Here is a 12,708-nt window from a genome sequence, read left to right as displayed (position 1 = left end):
ACATAATTGCATTTCAACCTATCATAACAGCAGTCATCGGCATCGCATCATATTTCTTGTTACCTCACATGCTGGTAACTTTATTGTGTTATGCAGTATGGTATTTATTTTCTATTATTGGGTGATCTTTTCAGTGAAATTTAATTGAATTGACTTAACATTTGGGTGATGTCACGGGATGTCGTAGCGAGAGTGAGAGAGGACCCAAATTCCAACAATTGTTGGAACAAAAGATTGAATTCCTTGGCTTGAAACACAAGACTAAACAGGACGACAAACACGACTCAAACGGTAAAAAGCCACACTGGCGAATGAGACGAACAGGGTTTAAATACAGGCAAGGTGAAGATGATTGGACACTGGGGAACGAGACACAGGTGGACACAATGAGGGCGGGGCTAGCAATCACACAGAAGGAAACCATCAGGACCAGGGCAGAGAATCACAGGGAAACGTGACACAAGCGGCTTTTCTCAATATGCATTCTTGTGCATACTTTTCTGTACTTGTGTTCTCGTGGACTCGTGAAACGTCAGTCTCAGCCCGAGTACATGTTCCAATTCAAAGTTCGCTTCTCGCAAAGCACGGTCAAAATGCCCGGATGTGACTTGATCCTCCCACTTTCCGGAGGATGCATCAGAGGAGACTTGTGCGTACTCTGGCCAGTCGATATCCCAGAATGCATTTCACCAGCAACCGGAAACAGTAGTGGAGGAGAAAATAAACTACTGACAGTTGACCTTTTATAAATACTACTGTTGTTGAGTCACGGAATGTAATTTTACGATGTTTTCAGGCGAGAAGTTAGGAGTTTGAAAATCAAATCTGTGGTCGGTTTGTTATGATTCAGCCTAATAAAGATCTGCGCCGTAGATTTGAGGTTCTGCTCGCAGGACCACTGAGCTCCGGAGCGCCGGGCGGTCAGCGCGCTGTGTGGCCGCCGACAGCAGCCTGATCTCGGCAGGACTTTTTAAAATGCTCCGCTGGATCTGACGTCTCCGTAGCGGTTAAACATGAGATATAATTCGGTTTGGAGGATCTAACGAGCACAAAGAGTTTATTATTTATTCACAGATAACGTTACATCAGTTTGACTGAGGGTTAAGATTCATAACTTAATATTTTAATTGCATTTTAACGTTGAACTCATGGTGTCTTTTTACTTTTGACCGAATTGTTTGCAATTACATGTGTAATATAACTATATATACATACAAATATATATATATATAATATATATATATATATGTATGCATATAACATATTTATTATATATACATATGTATATATAATCTAAATATGTATAAACAATATAAATACATGTTTTTATTTTGTACACAATATTAATACAATTAGTGTATGATTTTATTTTTAATTGTGTGTGTATATATATATATCCACATACATAATTCAAAATAAAATTATTATATTTAAAAAATAATTTACAGTGAATAATTAGAGTAAACTCAGGAGCAAAGAACAGCTGATGTGGTGACTTCATCAAGTAAGACCGTCCTCCCGTTCTCCCGTCCTCCGGAGTCTGGACTCCCAAGTCCAGACTCCAAAAGAACACACGTCTGTACTCAGTGTACTTTGAATTGAGAAACGCCGAAGGACTTCAAAATAAGACACACAAGACAGAAACTCTGGGTCATGACAGGTGATCGGTTTGTGGAATTACACTCATGCAGCAGCAGCAATGTGGAGGAATCTCAGTTTTGATCCCTATCTGGTTCTGTCTTGACCTTCTATATACAATATGTATTGATATATTAATTATTAGGGCCCTGCCCATACTTCTTTAAGTGCGCCTTAAATCCGTCTTGTTTTAACTGGTGTTTGAGCTTTTGCGCCATTTTGTTGCCTGCTATTTTAATCTTCTATGATATCATCGTTAAGCATCTACATTCTTCCATAATCATGAATGCCCACATTTTCAATTCATGCATGGATTGCTGAGCAATTCAAACCTGCTTTTTTGGGCTTTAAAGTCGGCAACTCGCTGTGTGAAGTCAGCACCAAGTAGCCTATGCTGCGTTTTTCAGCAAACTGTGCACATGGGAACACGGCGGTAGAGAACTGCTCTATAATAGTTTGGCAGCACGAAAAATGGCTCAAGTTTTCTTGCAGCATGTGCGTCTCCCACAGACAGTTTGATTATTTTAAAAGCCCTCACTATAGCGTACTAGTCTGTGATCACATGCCCTCGCCCCTGAAGCTGCAGGTTGAGCGCATTAAGATGTCTCATGATGTCACACAGAAACGCCACTTCACACTGCAATTTGTTATCCTTAGCCATCGCACCTCTGTGTGATAGGGCAACTCACTATATTCTGAACCCAACTCCTCCAGAAAGAACTGGCGGTGATTTCAACCACGGTTTAAAAAAAATATTTGCCATTTGTGCCGAGACCAAGAGTCCAGACACATTGGAATTGTTTTGCAGCAGAGGTCAACAGAGGCACAAACACACTATAATAATAAATCCACCATCAGTCCGGGAGGCAGACAGTCACCACATTTAAGAGTAGACTTAAGACTTTCCTCTTTGATAGTGCTTATAGTTAGGGCTGAATCAGGTTTGACCTGGTCCAGCTAACTCCAGATTACTAACTCTGCTTTCTCTCCGGAGTCCTTGTGACTTCACGTTTCATAGGGTCCATTGGACCAGGCTGGGTCTGATGCCATGGCGCTGCTGATGCCCCGCCCACTCTTCCTCTCCCTCCATCTGCCTGATGGATCACCGAGTTCTGGATCGTGGTCAATGCCTACTACCAACTATTCATACACTCATATTCATTGAATGTGTTGTTACTCTGTAATGCTTCCTTCTGTACACATGACATCTATTGCACCTGTCCATCTGGGCAGAGGGATCCTTCTCTGTTTCTCTCCTGAAGATTTCTTCCCTTTTTTCCCTGTGAAAGGTTTTTTTCTACCTCTGGGGAGTTTTTCCTGATCAGATGTGAGGTCCTGGGACAGGGATGTCGTATGTGTACAGATTGTAAAGCCCTCTGAGGCAAATTTGTATTTTGTGATAATGGGCTATACTAAATAAACTGAAATGAATTGAATTAGATCCATCACATCGCTAATTTCAGTTCACTGCGACCATTACCAACGGATGGCGACATCATCCATGTCAAACAGGGCTCCGCTGGAATCCACCTAACTTGAATTGCAGTAGAAGATTGATTTCATGCCTAATATCTAGCCATCTGTACCAACTGGCAAGAAATAGAAGAAAAAAAGTTGCAGCACACGGCATGTTAGCAGAATCACATGCATTGCAGTACCATTGGGCATCCTTTAAGGGAATCGCATATGTTGCAGCAGCATGGGGCATCCTTTAACAGAATCGCATATGTTGCAGCAGTATTGGGCATCCTTTAGCTCAGCTGTCCCCAACCTTTTTTGAGCCAGCCCGTTTCGTGTCAGACCATATTTTCACGGACCAGCCTTCACAGTGTGGGCGATAAACATGACCTAATAAAATTAAACAACCCGCATTAAGTGCATAAATATACTCACCACTACGCCAAATTAGTGGGAACCTTGAGCTTGTATATCTGCAACAAACCGGCTCCTATCTTGGGGTGATGGGAGACAAGGACACCCAACCTTTGTTCTGGTCGCTGTCATTCCAGAAAACCTGCTTCACAAAGACATGATCTTGGAAATGGAAGCAGGGTTTTCAGAGCTTTTTTTGTCGATCTCGGGATTTTCTGGCTTGATTTTGTTTTGTTTATTGTTTTATCTAAATATGTATGTGTGTATTTATGTATGTGTGTGTGTATATGTATATATGTGTGTGTGAATATGTATGTGTATGTATGTACATGTGTATATGTATATATATATATACATATATAGGTATATGTATATGGTTCTCTGAAATAAGTTTTTGTGAAATCATAGGTTAGGGCACTTATAAGCTTGATAGCTTGAGCCTTGACCCTTTCGGTTAGCCACTTTCGTCTTTTGTTGAATTTTGATTTTTGTATATTTTGCTGATCGAAATAAACTAAACTAAAATAAGATAATGTTATTTATTCAAGAACGTTGAGGAGGTGTGGATCCCAAGGTCCGACACAAAGGCACAGCAGATCACAACGCGAGTCCCGTGGCTCGACGTCAGAGGCAAGCAGGTCGCGGTGTGAGTCCCGTGGCTCGACATGGGAGATAGGCGCAGCAGATCACGATGTGAGTCAGGGTACTGGTGGACACCGGTTTTATCAGCGACACGTGGAACGTTGGGTGGACCCAGGACAGGTGAGTACTCCAGCTCGAAGGGTTTGACGCTGCCACGCAGCGGAGGGAGGCCTCAAGCTCCTGATTCAGTCTCTCCGTTTGACCGTTAGACTGGGGGTGGAACCCAGAGGACAGGCTAATTGTTGCGCCGAGGGCCCGGCCAAAGGCTCTTCAGGCCTGGGAAATAAACTGCGGACCACGGTCTAACACGATGTCTACCGGAATCCCATGTAGCCGGAACAACTAGTTGACCATAATGTCTGCTGTCTCACGAGCAGAGGGAAGTTTGGGCAGAAGTGGGCAGCTTTGGAGAAGCAGTCCACCACCGTGACTATAGCCGTGTTCCCTTGTGAGAGTGGCAGGCCTGTGACGAAGTCCAAGGCTATATGGGACCAGGGACAATGTGGCACCGGGAGTGGTTGCAGCAGGCCGGCAGTGGGTCGATGTGACGACTTGTTTTGGGAACAGATGGAGAATGCAAGGATAAATGCTCTGGTGTCTGCCTCCAGCGACTTCCACCAAAAGGTCAGCCGGAGAATGTCGATGGTACGCCTGACACCCGGGTGACAGGAACACCGGGAGTTATGAGCCCATTGGAGCACTTGAGAGCGTGCAGGCGGGGGAACAAAGAGGCGACCGGGAGGCCCGCCTCCTGAGTCTGCCAAGCTCCGGAGAGCATCTTGCACCACCGACTCAATCTCCCAAGTGAGAGAGGCTGCCACACACGTTGCCGGGAGAATGGTGCCAGGACAGGAGGAGTGACCCTCAGGGGAGAACTGACGAGAGAGAGCATCGGGTGTTGTATTATTGTGGCCTGGACGGTAGGAGATGGAGAAGTCGAAACGTCTGAAGAATAATGGGCAGCGCGCTTGACGGGAGTTTAACCTTTTGGCCGGATGTACTCCAAGTTCTTATGGTCCGTCCAGACCACGAATGGATGAGCGGCCCCCTCCAGCCAGTGTCTCCATTTCTCCAGAGCTAAATTAATAGCCAGCAGTTCCCGGTTTCCGACATCGTAATTTGCCTCTGCTGGGGTCAACCGACGGGAATAGTAGGTGCAAGGGCGAAGCTCAGCGTCTGAGTCAGAGCACTGCGACAGGATGGCCCACACCCCTGTGTCCGACGCATGTACTTCAACGAGAAACTGCTGAGTGTCATCGGGCTGAACCAGGATGGGGGTGGAACTAAACCACTCCTAGAGGAGTTTGAATGGCAGACCAGTGTCCAGGAGAACATGGTCTTGAAGGAGGTGAGTCTCGTGAGGGGGGCTGCAAGCTTGCTGTAGTTCCTGATGAAGCGACGCTAGAAGTTAGCAAACCCCAAGAACTGCTGGAGCTGTTCACTAAAAGCGGGGGTCGGCCACTCAGTTACCGCCTTGACCTTCTCCGGATCAGCCCTCACCTGACCCGTCTCGATGATGAATCCTATGAATCGAACAGAGGTTACGTGAAACTCACATTTCTCCGTCTTCCACTCGTCGTAGGAGTTGCGGAAGTCGAGTTTGGTGAAGATTATGGCTCCAGCAAACGGTTCACAATTGAGTTGATCAGTGGCAGGGGGTATTTAATCTGGGTGGTAATACTGTTCAGACCACGATAGTCAATGCAGCGGCGGAGACTCTTGTCCAGTGGTCCCCAAACTACGGCCCGCGGGCCGATTCCGGCCCGCCTCCACATTTGGACCGGCCCCCTGAACAATACCAGAGACGCGTTCCGATTTATTATTTTTTCACCTGGCCCGCTGCCGTTGAGATTGCAGTGAGATGCGGAGAAAATGTGAAGTGGTGCTCTTCGCAAAATAACATCTTTGATGGGACGTGTCGCGTCTCGGCCAATCAGCGTTCAGATGTCCACAGCGTTTGGGAAGTTAGGTTAGCTTGAATGTTAGTCCGCTACATCTGCTGCTGTCACGCTGCACGGTGTAGCGATACTAACAAAGTACCCGTACGTTTGATTTTGCATATTTTTAGTATCGATACTGTTAAGTTGTAATAGTTTATTTTGATAACATCTGCAGAGGTCTTATGTTTTAAATTAATACATATAGAAAGATATTATAATAGAAAATATTAGGGAGAATATTGATATTGTTATTAATGTATTATGAAGCATAGGGGTAATGTTTACTCAATGCAAATATAAATGGCAAGAATTTATGTATGTTGCATGAGAGTGACTGTTTGTTAGTATTATAGATTGACGAGGCCGGTTGAATTCCGTCAAGTGACTTACAATAATAAGGGACTTTTATTGTGAAAGTGACTTTAATGCGGACAATAACAAGACGGGACTCTTATTGTGAAAGTGACTGGACCGGAAGTGCCGTTTCGACCGGGGCCAGTGAGATGAAACTCAGTGTTGTAGAGTGTGGCAGCTGTCCCCAATCTGGACCAATCAGTCAGCTGCTCTGACTGATTGGCAATCAGTCAGCAGCCGGTGCTGCCTGTATAAAAGGGCAGCAGAGCTGGAGGGAAGGGAGAGTGAGCAGAGGCGCATGTTTGGCGGTCTGCTCGGTGTGGGTGTTGCAGAATAAAGATGTCATATAACGGAACCTCGCCGGTGTTGTCTGGCTATCCTTGGTGCTGGAGGGGGAAACCCACGGGTAACGGACGCGGTCCTGTTACACTGGAGCCCAACGTGGGGCCCCCTGGAACCCAGTGCCTGAAAGGGATGGAGCCAGACCAGGAAGAGGAGCTGATGAGCAGCTTGGGCCAGATGCTGGCCAGAATCGAGGAGATGGGGCGGGCACAGGCGGAGGAGAACCGCCTGTTCCTCGAGACCCTCCAAAACCCGCCGGCGCGGTGGCAGACTCCCGTTCCCCGTGACCCGTCGCCGCAGCCGACCCCCGAGCCCCAGGAGCCGTCGGAGCTGCCGACCTCCGAGGTCCAGGACCCATCGGAGCTGCCGACCTCCGAGGTCCAGGACCCGTCGGAGCTGCCGACCTCCGAGGCCCACGAGCCGTCGGAGCTGCCGAACCCCGAAACCCAGGAGCCGTCGGAGCTGCCGACTTCCGAACCCCAGTACCCGTCGGAGCTGCCGACCTCCGAGACCCAGGAGCCGTCGGAGCTGCCGAACCCAGAGACCCAGGACCCGTCGGAGCTGCCGACCTCCGAGCTGCCGACCCCAGAGCCCCAGGACCCGTCGGAGCTGCCGAACCCAGAGGTCCAGGACTCGTCGGAGCTGCCGAACCCAGAGCCCCAGGAGCCGTCGGAACTGCCGACCTCCGAGCCCCAGGACCCGTCGGAGCTGCCGACTCCCGAGGTCCAGGACCCGTCGGAGCTGCCGACCTCCAAGCCCCAGTACCCGTCGGAGCTGCCGACCTCCGAGCCCCAGTACCCGTCGGAGCTGCCAACCTCCGAGCCCCAGGACCCGTCGGAGCTGCCGACCGCCGAGGTCCAGGACCCGTCGGAGCTGCCGACCCCCGTCCCCCAAGAGCCGTCGGAACTGCCGACCTCCGAGCCCCAGGACCCGTCGGAGCTGCCGTCGAACCCCGAGGTCCAGGGCCCGTCGGAGCTGCCGACCCCCGAGCCGACCCGTCGGTGGAGGGCCGACTCCGGATCCCCGGGCCCTGTCGGAGGTGCCAGCTACCGCTGCTCCGGCTCCATCCCGGCCGGTCCCGGCTCCCTGTCCCCCCCGTCCCGAACCCCAGAGCCCCCACATCCTAAGCCCGGTCCCCCAGAGCCCCCACGTCCCGAGCCCGGTCCGCCAGAGCCCCCTCCTCCGCCCAAGCTCTCATGGGGGGGGAGGGGGAGTAGGTTAGGCCGGATGGAGCCCCGGCCTAAATCGGGTGGTGGGGATATGTGGTAGCTGTCCCCAATCTGGCCTCGGCTGCTGGCTGGTTGACAATCAGTCAGCTGCTCTGACTGATTGGCAATCAGTCAGCAGCCGGTGCTGCCTGTATAAAAGGGCAGCAGAGCTGGAGGGAAGGGAGAGTGAGCAGAGGCGCATGTTTGGCGGTCTGCTCGGTGTGGGTGTTGCAGAATAAAGATGTCATATAACGGAACCTCGCCGGTGTTGTCTGGCTATCCTTGGTGCTGGAGAGGGAAACCCACGGGTAACGGACGCGGTCCTGTTACATAGAGAGATCGTTTTTTTTTCTTTGTCTACAGGTAATCGCCGAGGCCGCAAGGCTGAGGCGCCGGGAGCCAAGGAAGAGCGCCTTGAATGTTTGTTTTACACTTCCTGCCATTAAATGTTGATAACTTAATTCACACGCGTCCGGAAGCCTGTTTTCCATCATTCAGTTTATTTGTATAGCCCAATTTCACAAATTACAAATTTGTCTCGGCGTGCTTTACAATCTGTACACATAGACATCCCTGCCCCAAAACCTCGCATCGGACCAGGAAAAACTCCCAAATAACCCTTCAGGGGGAAAAAAAAGGGAAGAAACCTTCAGGAGAGCAACAGAGGAGGATCCCTCTCCAGGATGGACAGATGCAATAGATGTAATGTGTACAGATGGACAGATTTAGAGATAAAATACATTCAATTAATATGACAGAGTGTATGAATAGTTCATAGTAGGCATATTCCACAATCCATCAGGCAGATGGCGGTGAGGAGGAGGAGTGGGCGGAGTCTCAACAGGACAGTGGCGTAGTCAGGAGCAGGAATTCCACGACCCATCAGGCAGATGGCGGTGGGGAGGAGGAGTGGGCGGAGTCTCAACAGTGGGCGGAGTCTCAACAGGACAGTGGCGTAGTCAGGAGCAGGAATTCCACGACCCAGACCTCGATGATCCATCAGGCAGATAGGATCTATGTCGTCTCATAGGGTCCGATGACCCCATGAGACGTGAAGTCAAAAGGACTCCGGGGAGAAAGCAGAGTTAGTAACGTGTGATTGAGAGATGAAAATTCATCCTTAAGGAGAGAAAAAAGAGGAGATAGGTACTCAGTGCATCCTAAAACGTCCCCATAGCTATAAGCCTATAGCAGCATATCAAGGGGCTGGACCAGGGCAAACCTGATTCAGCCCTAACTATAAGCTCTGTCAAAGAGGAAAGTCTTAAGTCTACTCTTAACGAGGTGACTGTGTCTGCCTCCCGGACTGAAATTGGAAGCTGGTTCCATAAAAGAGGAGCTTGATAACCAAAGGCTCTGGCTCCCATTCTACTTTTTAAGACTCTAGGAACTACAAGTAGTCCCGCATTTAGTGAGCGTAGCTCTAGTGGGGCAATATGGTACTACAAGCTCCTTAAGATATGATGGTGCATCACCAATCAAGGCTTTGTACGTTAAGAGAAGAATTTTAAAAGTGATTCTTGATTTTACTGGGAGCCAGTGCAGAGCAGCTAGTGCAGGAGTGATGTGATCTCTTTTCTTAGTTTTAGTGAGAACACGAGCTGCAGCATTCTGGATCAACTGGAGGGACCTAAGAGATTTATTAGAGCAGCCTGATAATAAGGAGTTGCAGTAATCCAGTCTCAAAGTAACGAACGCGTGAACCAATTTTTCTGCATCTTTTTGAGACGAGATGTGCCTGATTTTTGAAATATTACGTAGATGAAAGAATGCAGTCCTTGAGATTTGCTTTACGTGGGAGTTAAAGGACAAGTCCCGATCAAAGATAACGCCAAGATTCTTTACAGTGGTGTTGGATGCCAGGGCAATGCCGTCTACAGAAACCACATCACCAGATAATTGGTCTCTGAGGTGCTCAGGGCCGATTAAAATTATTTCGGTTTTGTCTGAGTTTAACATCAAGAAGTTGCAGGTCATCCATGTTTTTATGTCTTTAAGACATGCTTGAATTTTACCGAGTTGGTCGCTCTCCTCTGGTTTTATCGATAGATATAGTTGAGTATCATCTGCAAAACAATGAAAGTTTATGGAGTGTTTCCTGATAATATTGCCCAAAGGAAGCATGTATAAGGTAAATAAAATTGGTCCAAGCACAGAACCTTGTGGAACTCCGTGATTAACGTTGGTGGTTATCGAGGCATCATCGTTTACAAATACAAATTGAGATCGATCTGATAAATAGGATTTAAACCAAGTTAGTGCCGTGCCTGAAATGCCAATCGACTGCTCCAGTCTCTGTAACAGGATGTCATGGTCAATGGTGTCGAATGCAGCACTAAGGTCTAACAAGACCAGTACAGAGAGGAGTCCTTTATCTGCTGCCATTAAGAGGTTATTTGTAATTTTCACCAGTGCTGTCTCGGTGCTGTGGTGTTTTCTAAATCCTGATTGAAATTTCTCAAATAAACTATTATGATGTAGAAAGTCGCACAACTGATTTGCGACCACTTTCTCAAGGATCTTGGAGAGGAAGGGGAGGTTAGAGATCGGTCTGTAGTTAGCCAACACCTCTGGATCCAGAGTGGGCTTCTTCAGGAGAGGTTTAATAACAGCCACCTTGAAGGAGTGTGGTACGTGGCCTGTTAGCAGAGACACATTGATAATATCTAATAGAGAGCTGCCAATTAAAGGCTGAACGTCTTTAAGCAGCCTCGACGGGATGGGGTCCAAGAGACAGGTAGACGTGTTCGAAGTAGAAACCGTTGAAGATAATTGGTCACGGTTGATGGGAGAAAAGCCCTCCAAATATACACCAGGGCATACAGCGGTTTCCAAGGCCATTCCACTTGAGGACAGATTGGCACTGGTTAAGGGCAAGAGAATATTAATCTTGTCCCTAATAGTTAAAATCTTTTCATTAAAGAAGTTCATAAAGTCATTACTACCGAGGTCTATAGGAATACTCGGCTCCACAGAGCTGTGACTCCCTGTCAGCCTGGCTACAGTGCTGAAGAGAAACCTGGGGTTCTTATTTTTTTCTATTACTGATGAGTAATAGGCTCCTCTGGCATTACGGAGGGCCTTCTTATAAGTTTTAAGACTATCTCGCCAAACTAAGCGGGATTCTTCGAGATTAGTTGAACGCCATATGCGTTCAAGCTTTCGTGACGTTTGCTTCAGTTTGCGGGTCTGAGGGTTATACCAGGGAGCAAACCTCCTCTTCCTCACTGTCTTTTTCTTCAGAGGGGCTATCGAGTCCAGTGTCATTCTCAGAGAGCCTGTGGCACTGTCAACAAGATGATCAATCTGGGACGGACTAAAGTTAGACCAGGAGTTTGTTGTCATTTCAATAATACGCTTGTAGAAGTGTTTCTCTTCTGTCCAACATAAAGTGGTGTATGATAACATGGTAATGTAACAACATAAACATAGAATAACATAAAAGTGCAGACTAACGCAGTGCAAAATAATAAACACAAAACATATAGACAACATATGATTGTGGATACGTTCGAGGTGGGAGGATGGGAGGGGAGTTCAGCTACAGCCTGGTGGATGAAGCGCTGGTGGTGCATTGGGCTCCGTATCTCCTCCCAGAGGCAGGAGGCTACAGAGACCGTGTGAGGGTGGCAGGGTCACTCGTGGTGATGCGCTTTGGTGGGCGGGTGTTATATGTCCGAGGACGGGAGGTGTTTGGGTCTTCAACTGCCTTCACTATGCGCTGGGCTTTCCTGTGATTCTTGCAGTGCAGGTGGGTGGGATGCACTCTCGATGGTGCAGTGAGTGCACACACATGATGGATGGGGAGTCCCTGTTTCCTCAGTTTCGAGTAGGCGCCTCTGTGCTTTCTTTACCAGCGATGTAGTGTTGAAACATAAAGTTAGGTTCACCCCAAGTTTGGTGCTGTGTGCCTGCTCAGTAATGCTGCATTCAGTGGTGGTGCATTGGGTGTGGCCTTTCCGAATCAACCATGGTCTCTTTTGCAGATCTTGCTGTTGTTGAGCGAGGTTGTTGACTCCTTTGTATTGGAAAAGTTGACCTCCTCCTGTAATTCATCATCTGGTGAACCTCATCAATGTTGTATCAATCTACTGACCATGATTAGTGTATATATTATATTGGTATCTAAAATCTAGAGTCATGGGTGGGTAACTGCTCGAATGGAAGAGCAGAGAATGTTAAACTTCAACTCTGCTCCCGGTTCCTGATCTGAACCCTGGGTTGTCATGGATTAAGTCCGTGATCAACTTGGTCATATTCGCAGAAATGAGACGCGCCTCCGTCCAACGTGGTATGAATGCCGCCTCTCCTCATCAGATCAGGCTTCCAGAAAGACTTCCAGCTGTCTACGAGCCCACATTATTCGCTGGGCACCACCTCGACAGCCAGCGGTTGAAAGACGCATATCGGCCATACAATTCGTCTGTCTGCAAATTTGGGAGAGGGCCAGAAAATTACGGTGTCCGACAACGTGGCATAAGCACACACCGATTCCACATTAATTTTAGTGACTTCCGACCGACGGGCTCGGCCATTACCACCGGCGTGTATTACAATCTGACTGTATCTCCGTGTCCTTAGCCAGCAGCTTCAAACAAGACTCCACGTCGCCCGCTCTGGCCCCTGGAGGCACACGATCAGGTCATGGCTTCGCTATTTTCACGCTCCTGACTATAGGCTCCCGATAACCAGGGTGTGTTCCTCAGCGGTGT

This window comes from Pseudoliparis swirei, chromosome 4 (genome assembly GCF_029220125.1).
Source record: "Pseudoliparis swirei isolate HS2019 ecotype Mariana Trench chromosome 4, NWPU_hadal_v1, whole genome shotgun sequence".
Classification (NCBI taxonomy): domain Eukaryota; kingdom Metazoa; phylum Chordata; class Actinopteri; order Perciformes; family Liparidae; genus Pseudoliparis; species Pseudoliparis swirei.
The sequence above is the reverse complement of the archived record's forward strand: the minus strand, read 5'-3'. Positions refer to the sequence as shown.